A 13,528-nucleotide genomic window follows, 5' to 3' on the forward strand; every position below is an offset into this window, starting at 1 on the left:
ACAGTACGGGTGATCTTTTTCGCAGAGGAATTCGTTAACTACTGTTTCAATATCAATGTATTGGCTTTTTTTGCTCTGCATGCTGAAGATTGCCAAAGGGCTAAACATCATCTGCACTATTGTGCAATGAATATAGGTTTTAGTGGTTTAATTTACTGAATACTTGCTTAGATGTTGCTCTCGTCACAGAAAAAGTGATATACAGTTATAAAAGAAAAATGAAATGAAATATCTAATTTTTACGTCCCACGATTATGCCGACCATGCTAATGGAGAGAGTAATGGGGAGAAATAAATGAAATTGTTTAATGAAAAAAGTGGGAGGAAACGGGAGAAACCCGAGGACACTCATGTACACGGTGTTTGTCCATAATAAAGTTCATTCGGCGTGAGCTGGGGTCGAAACAAGGACCCCATATACCATAGGTAAAGTTATAAAAGAATAGGCGTCTAAACAAATACGGAACACTACTATCAATGAGAGTTATATAAGATTAGATTTTTAGTTATTTCATTCTAAGTTAAAACTTCAATCAATCTTGTTCTTCATTACTGTTCGAAAACTTAAAGTTGTTGCTGCAAGGACGTGATAAATCTTTTCAGTAGACTTCGCAGTCCCCTCCACAGCTTCTTTTTCATGTAAGGCTAAAGTAGTCTCATTTTAGACATCGAGGAAAAGTAGTGGAATTACGAATTTCCAATGGGCCCCGTTTTACTCTGGGCTCCCTCAACGCACTGCCGTTAGTTACGTTACTGTTCAGGATGCTTGATGCAGCTTCTGCTTTTAGGAATACTTTCTAAGGCAGTACGAGTTTTTTTTTTTAACTGCTGTGTGAATTAAGTTGTATTTGCTAGAAGTGTCGGTTAAAGGAAACTAAAGATCCTACACTCAAACACAAATAATCTCTTTCGAAACTCTAATGGAAAACGAAACGAATCATCCTAAACATGTTACGCTTTTGAAGAGAAAAAGAGCAAAGCAGTAGTTGCACATACGCTTAATGGTGTTTCTTGGATACAAATTTATAACTTAGTGTAGAGACAAAAGAAAATTGGAAACCAAAGGTTTAAGAACAACTCAGATTATTAATATAAAACAAGTCAAAGATTATTAACTTGTATTATCATACAAGAAATGCGAGAATTTTGAAACAAAGAAAAATAACTTAAAAATTTGCAACTGAAGAAAAAAAACTAACTTAAACACACTAAAGGATATGAATAGGGGGATTAATGGGGATGTCAGCAATGAGGCTATATGTCCCCGTCTCGATTAACGCGAGGGATGGATTTTACCATTTCACTTTGACGGAATAATGTAGAGGATGGAGAGGAGGGGGAAGATACATAACAGCTATAAATATAAAAATAAAAGTGACAATGTTCGGTGGTGAATAACTCTTCAACTACCCGATCGTTCTCAATCACATTGTGAACATAGATGAAATTCGAACCTGGGAAGCTTTTTGTTATTTTTATTTTGATATTAGAACTTGCGGAAGAGGAGGGGAGGGTAAATATATGAAAATGAATAAAACTTAATAACTCTTGAACAATCCGACTGATCCCAATCAATCAAACATTCAATATAGAGAAAGTTCGGACCTGGGATGTTTTCATTTTTTGCCTTGACGGCACAATGTAGGGAAGGGGAAGGGGGACTATGTAAAAAAAATAAAAATAAAAATGCTGTATTGGTGACTTCATCACGCTTAAACCACCGAACTGATCTTAATCAAATTATCAACATAGATGAGGTTCGGACCTGGGGTGGTTTTTATCATATCCCTTTGATGGTAGAACGTAGGGTAGGAGGAAGGGAGGGGAGATATCTATAAAAATGAATAAAACTTAACAACTCTTGAACCACCTGACCGATCTCGATCTAAGTTTCAACATAGACGACGTTCGGGCCTAGAAACTTTTGTTTTAATATTTTCACTTTGACGGTAGAACATAGGAGAGGATAAGAGAAGGGGAGATTAATATATAAAAATAAATAGAACAACTCTTGAACCATCCAACAGATTTCGATCAAATTTTCAACGTACATGACATTCGGGCCTGGGATAATTTTTGTCATACCGTGCCCCCAACATGGAGAGGGGAGAGGGATACATAAAATCATCGAAAATGATCAATATCAAAGAGTGCTTTAGTAATAGTAAAACCATAACATATTACTATTTTTCTTTAATTTAGCCCAGCGAAATCGGGGTGCGACTTAGATTCGAGGATGTCTTAAGTTCGAGCAGTTATCGACAAATAATTAAAGATGTTAACGTGTTATTGAATTACTTTGCTAATAATAATAATAATAATAATAATAATAATAATAATAATAATAATAATAATAATAATAAGTATTATTATTATTATTTTTTTTTAGTATTATTATTATTATTATTGAAGATTTGATCATTCAAATATTGAAAGATGAAAATATTCAAATACCTTAAGACAATTAAACGTGTGTCATCGCCGACTAATGATCACCAAAAATTCTAAATTTAAACAAAATATTCACACATGGTTCCGACTTGAGATCCTCCAGATTATTAGCTGGCGCCTTGAGCACAGATCCACGCTCTATATGCGCTAAATGGTATGTTTTAGTATGTTTCAATTAGATTTAATTGCTTCCAGTTACAAAATTCTAAGTTAGTATTTTTCGTTCTTTCAAAATTTCTTTCGATTTTTTTAAATCATATAAGTCAATAATCTTTGGCATAGTTTATATTAATAACGTGGTTATTCTTAAACCTTTCGTTCGCTATTTGGTTTCTTCTCCACACCAAACTACAGATATGATACGCTTAATTCTCATACTTGCCATTTGGTTTCAAAGCAGTCACCATTATTTGGTAAAGCAATTTTGTTCGCCACGATTCATGAGTTTTGTAACAAAACACGTCAACAAATGAGTTAAATGAAGGCTGCAAGAGTTTATATCAAAGTTGAGTATTGTGAGCTAGTGACAAGCATGGAATAACGTCTCGTAATTGAAAATAATGTTAGCTACTTTTAATTCACTAACTGGTATTAGATTTAATTCAAGCTTAAAGAATTGGAATGAACAAACTCAGTGTAGCTTAAAGAAACAAAACGTAAGAAGAACGGAAGAGATTCGAGCCCTGGACCACCAGTACAAAACTCCTGTTCACTAACCCCTCACCTAACAAGCCATCAACTTCTATAAGTTTTAAATTTGCAAGCAAATGATACCATTATACGATTGTGCAATCAATGTTTTGCTGTTTTCCTCTTCAAAAACGTAACGTGTTTACGACGATTCGTTTCGTTTTCCATTAGAGCTTCTAGAGAGATGATTTGTATTTGAGTATAGGATCGTTTGTTTAAATTTAACCGACAGTTCTAGCAAATACAACTCAATTGAAACAGCTGAAAAAAAAACTAGTACTGTCTTAGAAAGTATTCCTAAAAGGGAGAAACTCCATCGTGCACCCTGAACAGTGGCGGGAGTGCGTTGAGCGAGGCCAACAGCAAAATGGGGTCCATTGAAGATTCGTAACTCCACTTTGAAGGATTTTAATTAATTTCACACTTTTTCCTCAATGTCTAAAATGTAACTACTTAGCCTTAGATGAAAAGGAAGTTGTGAAGGAGCTATGAACTGTGAAGTCTACCGAAAAGATTTATCACGTCCTTGCAGCAACTATTTGCAGCAACTATTTCCAGCAAAAGGGAATAAGTACATCAGACCTAAGTTTTCAGAAACGCTAAAAAACCTTCCCGAGGCGTATTTGTATTTGTTTCAACATGTGTATAACTGATTAATTGTAGCAAAAGAACTGACACATTCTAAGACAAGAAGAAGAATCTTGTATTGTAGCACTGCAATTGGTGAGAAAAGCTTAAAAGTGGAAAAAATATTTTTATGTACTTATTCCCTTTTTCCAATCAGTGGTTCAATTATGAGCCTATATTTTTGAGGTGTTAAAAAGAATAATACTAATAAGAAGAAGAAAACTTATTAACTGGAAGTTTACGCTGGACTCTTAATTGTGTATATGGAATAATGGAACGTGGGGTTATACAGAGGATTTTGGATTTCTGTTGGCGATCAATTAATCTTTACCCTAGTAGGGAATACTGGTTGGTCCGGATTTCGAACAGTAATGAAGATCAAGATTGATTGAAATTTCAACTTAGAATGAAATAAATAAAAATCTAATCTTATACAACTCTCATTGATAGTAGTGTTCCGCATTTGTTTAGACGCCTATTCTTTTATAACTTTACCTATGGTGCATGTTGTTGTTTAGATCCCAGCTCGCGCTGAATGAACTTTATTATGGACAAACACCGTGTGCATGAGTTTTCTCGGGTTTCTCCCGTTTCCTTCCACTTTCTTCATTAAACGATTTCATTCGTTTCTCACCATCACTGTCTCCATTAGCGTAGTCGGCATAACGTGGGACGTAAAACTTAAATATTTGGTTTCGTTTTTCTTTTATAGCTGCATCTCACTTTTCCTGTGACGAGAGCATCATCTAAGCGAGTATTCAGTGAATTAAACCACTATATCCATAGCACAATAGTACAGAATGAAGTTTAGCTCTTTGGCAATCTCCAGCATGCAGAGCAAAAAAAGCCAATACATTGATATTGAAACAGTAGTTAACGAATTCCTCTGCGAAAAAGATCACCCGTACTGTTGTTTCAGATGATAATTTATAATTATACTTAGTTGGTTGAAATTTCTCCATAGTTGTGGGGGCGAGATACTGAAAAAATCCCTACCAAGAGGTGAAGGTGACATGTAAAAGTAGTCAAATACGAACGAAATTAGTGTCGAATTCATATGCAAAGATGAAAAGTGACACGGTGGATGCTGCGTAAGTCCAAAATAAGCCTTGGTTAGCTTTGAGTTGACAATGGGAGGGTGACAGGAATAAAGAATCGAAAATATCCTATATTTGTGTCGAATGGATAGTTTTCGGGATCACTGACATAAAAGGTGATATTTCAGATGTGTATATGTCCAAGGTTGGCCATATTGAAATGGGGTCATAGGGAGAACCAGTAAATACTTCAGAACAGTTCCTTTTTGGTGCGTTTCAAGACACTGAGAGTGAAAAGTGATAATGCACAAATCACATTCTGAATTATCGGAGATATGACTTCTGGAGAAGTGTCGTTGCTCCAGGGAGGCACTACTAACTGATCACTCCCTAAAATCGTCACTGTTTTGCAGGGCCGTAGACAGAAATTTATTTCAGCGATCGAAAGCTTGACAGGAATTTATTTCAGCGATTGAGGGCATATTTTACTAAAATGTCTATCATCCAGGGGCGGATCCAGGATGATTGTTTGGGAGGGGCGGTCGTTCGAAGTCAAATCAAGGTAAGAGCGGATTGAAAAAAAAGGAAAGAAAGAAAGAAAAGAAAAGAAAGAAAAGAAAAAAATAGAAAATGAGAAAGAGCTCTTCTGTAGAATTAACTTTCTTAAGAAAGTAAGGCCTATCTACTTTAGGTTTTAATTTACGTTTATAATACAAAGATGAAAAATACTTAGGATATGTTTTATTTTTAAAATAAAAAGTATAAAAAGTTCCCTATTCTGGGGAATGTGATCGCCCGAACGCACTCCCCTGAATCCGCTCCTGCTTTCATCATTTATAAAATTAGATATAATTTACAAAAAAAAAAAAAAAAAAAAAAAGTAGTGATTTCGTAGGGGCAAAAGCTCTTGATTGCAAAGGGCTGCATCTTGTGTATGTCCCTGCTGCTCTGAATTGTCAAAAGCTCCTCTTCAAAGGTAAGACATAAAATATAAATAATAAACGTGTAACATAGAATACAATATGAATAGAAAATATGTTATAATTAAGAAATAGAAAATAATTATAAAATAAAGTTGAAAGACAATTTTAAAAAAATCAATAATACTTGAAAGTAAAATATACTTTTAAAACAATTTTGCATTTATGCAGGACTACAAACAAGTGAGGAGTGCCATGTAAATTTCGTAACAAATATAATATTGGAAAATTATTTCGAATTAAACTAGCTGTGACTACATTACTTCAAAATTGGACTTGTGGAATATACAGTATGAGCGTAGCTCAAAAATAATAATGAATAAGAATGGTCTTGATTGGAAGCTCGGACCATCCACGTAGGAGTAACTTACATTAACCATTCACCTAACAGACAATGACGCACAGGGCTTGGCACTACTTTATCAGATGGTTCTATCAAATGTAACTTAATTAAAACAATAGTAACAAATTTTAAAGCTTTAAAAAGTGTCCTGAAGAAGAGGAAGTTCATTTTGCACATTGTAACTAAGTTACAAGAGGTTTACGTCCTATCTGAGCGGCGCATCCACCGAGTCAACTTTTGGAATATCCCCTTAAGGTAGCTTTCAACGCAGCTAAGGGAAACGTATGTGAACCAGTAATAGAATTCTCCGTAGCAGAATGGATAAAGTCATTGTTCGATAACCACAAGGTTCGTGGTTCGAAACCCGTCGCCGAAATCAGATTTTTTAAATCTTAATTCCTTAGTTCTGAAGATCTTTCTCTCCTTTCGTAATCATCTGATGCTCTAAAAAGAGTTCTCCACATTAATTCGACAACTGCCTAATGTGATCCTCGCAGTTCCAAAACTTCCCTTCTTATCTTTCACAAAATCAGAATTTTCGTCATAATACGAATGCTGTCCGATCATTTTTCCCCAATTCTAAATCTGTGTATACAAATCATCCCTCTCTGTCTCCATACTTGAATCCCTCTCTCTATGTCTCTCTCTCTCTCTCTCTCTCTCTCAATGTCACCTAGGAAGTCATATGGCTTGAGATCAAACCTTCGACTCTTGAAATCAAATGTAAGCTCTTTAGCAATGTGCTATCGTAACTCTATAGGTTTGTTGTTAAAACCAGTGTCTTTTAGACTTTATTCGGGGGGGAGGGGAAGGAAGAGATTCTCCGGCGACATAAGATTTTCACTTTTTATTAGTGTATTACTATACATTTGATCAAAAAATACGTATTTATGAAGCTCAAGAGAGGGGGAATTACACCCTCCTGTCCTGCCCAAATGACGCTCCTGAAACATTTGCTTGCACTTACTGAAAAGAAATTCAATGAATCATTGAATAAAACTCGTTTCAGTCCGTAGATATTTTAGAGCTCTTGGCAATTTCCATAGATTTCTTAGGGAGCATCTTACTAGCTTGCACTCTTTAAAGAAAGAAAAGAATGAAACTAAAGATATTTATGAAGCTCTGGGAAGATTGTGTGACTTTCCTTTAATTTAGGCTCTTAAAAATATTTCAGAACAAACGAATGGAAAAGACTGTTTTAAAGCTATAACGTTGTAAAGTTGATTCCTGTTTCTTTTTCAGCTGAATGGAAAGAGTGTACTACGTCACACACACTACTTTAGACAAGGAGAGGTGGAGGACGGGGAGGAGTTGGAATAAATACTAGAAGCAACTAATCGATTGATACATGTATTGCGGGAATGCATAAGAAAACTGGGCAAGAGTTTGTTATTCATTTGGACTTAGAATTTTTGTAACAAATTTTATGCCGCGGACTGTACAAAAAGACTAGCTCCCCAGCAGCAAACTCTTCTTTCTGTTTTATTCGAGACATATAACTTACCAGATAATAGGATTGTTAACGAGATATTTATGATATGTGAAGAAACCCATCAGAGCTATTTTCTAGAAAATTGTCGCAACAAACTCAGTCCCACAAGTAAACTACCCTTACTGGAATTTTGTAAAATAAATAAATAAATGTAATTATGCAATATTATAGGCTTGATAATAAGTATCTAATTATGAAACACGAACAAGTTTTTTAGAGCTATTAAGAAAATTATACTAAGAAACCTCATTGTCATCAGTAAGCAAAGCTTTCCAAATTACTTGTAGAGAAATCAATTATATCCATTTGCAAGGTCATTAACATAGCCGTACCTAGAGGGAATGAGCGGGGCGGTTGTCCCGGGCGCTGACAGCGAGAGAGAGGAAAGGAAATAGGAAAAGTGTTGGAAATGAGTAAACGATGAGTCGCCCTGAAGAACTATTGATGTCCTATTAAATTAATATTATTGTCGCTTTGCAAAGCAATAGATTTGGTAAAATTTTCTTGCTCGCTCAGTTCGCAATCCAAACATTTCAATAAGACTCGCAACAAGCTTTTACTTATTACTTAAAGAAAGTTATTATATATGATTTGTTAATGTCGATGTGAAATATAAGGTACCAAATAATGATTTATAATGTATATAAAAGCTTTTTCAAAATCAAAAATGCTGAAAGTCTCAAATACGTGTTCGGCGTTTTGATGGTGATGAGTTTGCTCAGTTAATTGCGCTTTTCCACCCGATCGGATTAATAACGACGGTGAGAATAAAGGTATGAAAATTAAAGGAGTTAAGAGAAACACGCTGCTGTTTGTGCGGGAATATTAAAAATGAAGGTAACAAGGGGAATATAACATTTTCGAACTTGAAGCAGTTGTAGAATAGGAGCTTAAGGGGTAAAAAGTTTAACCCAATGAATTTCGTCTTTTTGAAAGACTGATCAGTACAAGTGAAATTTTGATTACATTTACCTATGAAATGCTCCCAATTTCAAGAAATATATTGGAATCATTTCTCGATCAACTACTTGCATCGCCAGGATATTTTTTTTGTGCAAACGTAAGTAGTTTTGTGATATTTTTATCTATCTACATACATCAAAACATATACACATATATAATATTATATATACGTTATATATAACGTAAAACAAGGGGAATATAACATTTTCGAATTTGAAGCAGTTGTAGAATAGGAGCTTAAGGGGTAAAAATTTAACCCAATGAATTTCATCTTTTTGAAAGACTGATTAGTACCACTGATTTTTTTTATTACATTTACATATGAAATGCTTCCAATTTCATGGAATATATAGGAATCATTTCTCGATCAACTACTTGTATCTCCAGGATATCCAGGATATTTTTTGTGCATACGTGTCTATTTTTGTGATATTTTTATCTATCTACATACATACAAAACATATACACACATATAATATTATATATGTGTATGTTAGATAGTATATTTTGAATATATTAATTAATAGTAAATGAAATTAAATTCAGAACTTTCATTGATTAACAGATTAAGTAATTACTATTATTTAAAACATATGCTATAGTCAAACTGTATTTTGGATTTTAAATACAAACATTAAATATATTATTCAGCTCTATCGATCAATATTGAGAAATTCGCAAAGGCTCTTTCTGAATTTTGTTATATTTCACAAAATATTTTTTACTATAAAAGAGTTGAAATTAAAATGCTATTTGTCTGGTCACATGCAGAATAAAATTACAAAAGTTTGCAATAATTACTGAAAATTAATGCTGTCACCCATTTGGAACATTTCAAAAGCTCATAGTTTCTAATGCATTGAAATTTCATTTCTTATCGATAGTGTAAAACGTAAATTTACATAACTATTCTCCAAGTGAATTTGTATACAACCAAAGGGAGTTTTGTCAAGGTTAACAAAAATTCCAGAATACGCCTCTTGAAAACGTCTCTTATTTCTAAAAGAATACAAAATGATCGCTTTTGGTTGTTACATAAACAATGATCTTTCCAAGCACCTTAATAAAAATTCAGGATAGCATAACAACAAAATCTGTTTCTCTTTTAAGTAAAAGGAAAGCTTGGTAAGTGACTGTAGGAGGCACCTAATTCTACTTCGCCCCGGCCACCGAAATCTCTAGATACGGCTATGGTCGATAATGAAATGTTTAATTATAAAAAGAGGATAAGAAGAGCTTTCAAAAAAACAGTACAAACAAAATTTCACCAAGATTAGACTGTCTTCCTGGAATTTAGTAAGAAAAATTAATTATGCCATATACTACTTGGGTTATTAATGAAATATTTATTTATGATATGTATACATGAAAGGAATCATTTGAATCCTTTTTCAAAACATTCGTACGATTAAGTTAACGCTTACTAGAAATCTGTCATTGATGTCTTTATTACACTGTAACGTTGCTAATATTATTTATGAAATATGAACAAATTCGCTACAGTCATTTCTGAGAAAATTGTCAGGAAAGAATTTATTCTTCTTTTCAGGATTTTCTTTCTTTAGAATTAAGGATTGTTTCCCCTGAAACATTAACAAGATTGCCTAAGCTTTCTCGGGAATATCGTCTTGTAAAGAAATGAAATGAAATCTTTGAGGTTTACGTCCCACGATTATGCCGGCTAGGCTAAAGGAGACGATGATGATGAGAGATGAGTGAAATGGTGGAATGAAGAAAGTGGGAGGAAACGGGAGACCCACGAGCACGGTGTATGTCCACCACAAGGTTCACTTGGCGGGGGCTGGGATCGAACCCGGGACCCCAAGCACCAGAGGTGAACGCTCTACCACTGAGCCACCGCGCCCCCCTCGTCTTGTAAAGAGACACCAATCAAATACTCTTTTTTGGCTTCTGCACTGAGAAAAAGTAATTGTATGTGGCGTACGTAAAATCTATGTTACATTTGTAAATCCTGTAGTTTTTGGACTTAACGTACAGCATACGAAGAACTGAAAATGCACGTTTTATAATACTTTCTCATAAGTGTTCCATCTGTATATACGTTTCGTATGAAACAATATAAGCAGTCATCATCTCACATACAAATGGACGTATATAACATATAGCTGACGAAGGTAACATACATATATGTATGTAATATAAGGAAGACTGTTAGATATCAGACATCCTGCAACGGCATGATGTAACATCTAAAGGCAGTGCCTATGTAGCATACGGATAAATTATGCTCCGTACTGATTTCTGTAGTAAGCAAGAGGAATCAATATAGTTGTTCAATATACCACTGTCCGGAGAACAGATTTTTCTCAGTGTGGATTAGGAACGAATATTCACAAAATAGAGTTATTAACAGTATATATTTAATATCAAATATGATATATCAACAGAATTATTAGAATATTTTCGAGGAAATAGCAAATTTAGCCTTGACTCACCATTAATTCATCCTTGATGAATTCATCTTTGATGTACGGGATATTCGAAACACATGAGGGAACTCATAGAAACCAAAAGCTAAAATTTGATTTCTGATCTGTATATTAGATATTACAAATGAGATACATTGAAAGGTGTGACCTATATGTCTTTGCGTATAAGAACGGACTAAAGACGATCAGATGAACGGATATTTACGAGAAAAGGGTTATCATTCGCACGTAGATATCATGAAACGTTTAACCCTTTTACTTCTGTAGAATTTCCACTTGCTTCCTTACTATTTATCGTAGGATCATGGTTTATACCTTTTTTTTTTTTTTTTTTTTTTTTTGGATAGAGCATACTTGCCAACTGTACCACTCGCTTGTGCATATTATACACGGGGAAAATCGGAGAAAACTGGAAGATTTTTCGAAATTTTTGCGCCCCTCCTGCCCGGGATTTTTTTCACGTAGGAATCTGATTTATTTATTTTTTTCTTTTACAAAATACATTGTTATGTTCATAATACGTGTACAAAATTTCAATCTTGTATCTTGAAAACTAAGTACGGGAGAAATATTTGAAAGTCTGAAGGTGACCCATTTTTCGTATATTCAATAAGAACGTAACAGGCCTATTTTGCAGCTAATACTGTACGTAGAGCCTTCAAACAAAAAATTACATTACCAAATCGTACGTGTAGAATGTAATAAAAATAGTAGCGAGACCAGTGGCGTCTTATGAATACCTCCAACGGGGGGCAACTTCAAAATTTGCCATGGAAAGTGGTATAACTGTTGGAATCGTTCGAAAGGACATTAAATGTCATGCAACTTTTAGAGGACAAACTTTGTCATATTCTTTCCTATTTAGCCGCTAGAGGCGTTGTTGCAACTTGTATCTGACTACCCGGAGCAGGCCTTTATCTCAGCTAATAATGCACATAGAGCCGTCAAACAAACAATTGAACTACCAAATCGTATGTGTAGAATGCAATAAAAATAGTAGCGACACCAGTGGCGTATCTTGAATATCTCCAACGGGGGTCATCTGCAAAATTTGACATGGAAACAGGGGTTGGTTGTGCCTCCATTGAAACAAGCGCACAATGAGAGAAACGTCGAGAGGAAATATTTTGGCATATTTCTTTTTCGTTAGCAGCAAGACGGTCGCATTACTAGGTGAAAGTCAGATGGTGTGAGGGTGTTAGCCCTACGGCCTAGCATCTCTTAAATCCACAATTCTACCAAATGTCAAGTTTTTTCCACGCCCTTTTAAATAACATGGGCATTTCTTCATCCCCCCTTTAGACTCATTAGAAACAAAAAATATTCACTTTTGGCAATTTTCCTGTAGGTTAGTCCCGGAAGGCTACAATCATGCAAAATTACATCATTCTAGTCCTACCGAAAGTGCCTAAACATTTTGGGGTGTAGATGTCGCATATAAATAACATGGGAAAGATTTTTCAGTTCCTCATAAAACTAATCTTCAGTTGGAATTTTTTATTTTTAGCGATTTACTTAGTTAACGTAAACGGAAAAGTATAATCATACAGAATTTCAAGTTCTTATTCCAATTTCAAGTATCTAAAATATGAGATTATATGTCCAAAAAAAGGCCCATTTAAATAACATGGAGAATTTCTTCATCTCTCCTTTAGATCCCCCCAAAATTAAAAATATTCACTTTTGGCAATTTTTCTGTCGGTTAGTCCCAAATCATGTCAAATTTAATCATTGTAGCCCTGTAAGAAGTATCCAATAATTTGGGGGTGTAAAAGATGTCCCATATAAATAACAGGGGAAATATTTTTCAGTCCCCATAAAACCACTCTACAGTTGGAAATTTTTACTTTTACTTACTTACTTAGTTAACGCTAATGAAATCGTACAAGCGTACCGAATTTCAAGTTTTTATTCCAATTCCAAGTACCTAAAACATGAGATCACGGGTCCTAAAAAAAATACTCATTTAAATAACATGGGGAAATTATTCATCCCTCCTTTAGACTCCCTAAAAATTAAAAATATTCACTTTTGGCAACTTTCCTGTTGGTTGGTCTCGGAAAGCTACAATCATGCCAAATGTCAACTTCCCACGTCAACTTGAAGTACCCCTTTAATTTATGCCAGCTCATGTAGTTTTATTATATAATAGTTAAGATAAGATATTAAAATAAGAAGTGCATCTTGACTACATAAATTAGCATATTGTTTTTACATAAAGTATGTTTTTCTTAAACCTATTTTCATATTTTGCTATATGGGAGAATGATATGCTAGGCTATCATTCTCACGATATGCTGCACTATTTTCCTGTAAGTTCAATGGTCAGAATGCCATTCAGATGCGAAACGGAGAAAGAAGTCAATTGGTAGAATTACAGAAATAAGAAGAAAAGTTACTCTACCAGTAGAACACCCTTTTTGGATCCTTCAGAGATAAGCAGATTATGCCAAATTTCAGACTTCATAATGCAAGTCATATCCGTAAAGTAAGGT

Source organism: Thermobia domestica, chromosome 11 (assembly GCF_964235325.1).
Source record: "Thermobia domestica chromosome 11, izTheDome1.hap1.1, whole genome shotgun sequence".
Lineage (NCBI taxonomy): Eukaryota > Metazoa > Arthropoda > Insecta > Zygentoma > Lepismatidae > Thermobia > Thermobia domestica.